This window comes from Cimex lectularius, unplaced genomic scaffold (genome assembly GCF_000648675.2).
Source record: "Cimex lectularius strain Harlan isolate CLEC.00 unplaced genomic scaffold, Clec_2.1 scaffold241, whole genome shotgun sequence".
Classification (NCBI taxonomy): domain Eukaryota; kingdom Metazoa; phylum Arthropoda; class Insecta; order Hemiptera; family Cimicidae; genus Cimex; species Cimex lectularius.
In genome coordinates this window covers 297,445-299,438 of record NW_019392841.1, presented here as the reverse complement: position 1 = coordinate 299,438, position 1,994 = coordinate 297,445, and positions in this window count along the sequence as shown.

The window sequence follows — 1,994 nt, the reverse complement described above, 5'->3', positions numbered from 1 at the left end:
TTAAATTTCGTGATGCTCGGCATCTACATATTAAAAAGATAAAATATAGAATTAATTAAAAACAGTAAAATAAAATATAATATGTAATACATTAGATTTTGTGGCCCTGTTAACCAAATAACATCTTTCAATTAATTAATTTTTATGTATGGTATTGGTTGAGATAAAAAAAAGTCAGTGTCACGAGCGGGATTCGACCCCACGACCTTCGGCTATGACGCTGCTCTACCACTTGAGCTATCGTGACTTCCATCCACTCGGACACTAACTTCCCATCCCAACTCATCCCGCTTGTGACACTGACATTTTTATCTCAACCAATACCTTCCATAAAGATTAATTTATTGAAATATGTTATTTGGTCAATCGGACCACGAAATCTAATGAATTTAATACGTTAAATTAAGTATATCTTCAATAAAGCTCTCCGTGGCCATTTCATTTGTCGCCTAGAATCAAACAGATTGCACAACATTTGAAAAATGTCAAAAAGGAGGGAAAATTAGAAAGGTTGGGTTGAGGCGGGAAGTTAATGTCCGAGTGGATCGAAGTCACGATGGCTCAAGTGGTAGATCAGCGGCGAATCTAGCCGACGGTCGTGGGTTCGAATCCGGCTCGTGACGCCGACTTTTTTATCTCAACCAATACCTTACATAAAGATAATATGTAATTATCGGTTAAGTACATGCCTCTTTTCTTACTTTTTTCTTTTTTCAGTTACATTTGGATATCACAGTTGTTGATTAATTTTTTTTATAAAATGCACTATAACCAGGTAACTAACATCACAGTTTACAGGTTAATGTAGATGCTGAGCTTCACCAAATTTAAATAGTTTGTTATAAATGCAGTTTTCCTCAAGACATATGTTTAACACTCATCGAGTGAGAGTAAGATAATGTAATTGTTTCTAAATTGTACAATATTTCTAAGTGCTACGCTTTCCCATAATAAACAGGACTTGATGATGACGACATAATCGTCGAAAGCTCGGAAAAAACCAAAAGAATTGTCGTTCCGTTGTGACCTCACCAAAGATCCTTTTTCCACGTAGTTTAGAAGCAGGTCGATCCATCATCTCATCTATAATACATGTTCTCAAATGTTATTTAATTTATTGTTATATGTTTTTTCTTTGTATTTATTAGTACTAAGGTCAGATGTTAAATGGTTGTCTTTGCCCTTATTGCTTTGTCCTCATCACGCCGTCCTCTTTTAATCCTAACTGATTTTCCAAAACAATAATTTTGTTATTCCGTTAGAAATTCATTATTACCTTTGGAAAAATATAATCTGCAGCACTCATTTCCCATTTCGCTCCAAAAACCCAAATATCACTCATTTCCCAACGCTGGGAAACCCCATGCTCAACGCTTCTCCCTCATTTCTCAAATGTTTGAGAAAATCTTTCTAACTGACAATATATTTCACAATTACGCCCTCGTTATTTAGACTGACTTACCCATCTACTCCCATAGAAGGTTTTCTCAACCATGTAACGATAATATGAATTATAAATCGTTACAAATAATTAATAAAAATATTGGAGAAGAATCTAGAAGTTGGAGAATGTGATTTAAAAAAAAGGCTAAAGGGAGTAATAATCCATAAAAGGCTAGAATTCTAGGAAATAGTGAATCTGTATAATAGGGAATTTTTTATTATTAGTTCTAGTTAATTTATTCTGGCTGAATCCTATTATCATTGAAAAGTTATTGTATTTTTTGAGAATGTTAATTGTGTATAAATTTTCCTAGTTGTCCTTTCCTTAATAAAGTTCCTATTTTCCTTCTCATAAAATTTTCTTTTAAAACATTAAAAAATTCCTTTTAACAATCTAATTCTTCCGGCTATAGGATTAGTGTAACGGCTTCTTTTAAATCTGCTTAAAAAGATTAAACAACATATTCCAACATTTATCATTTCTATTAGTGTAACGGCTGTAAGCCTGCCAAATAGGCGGCAAGACCAACACTTCCGCAACACTCGCAAGT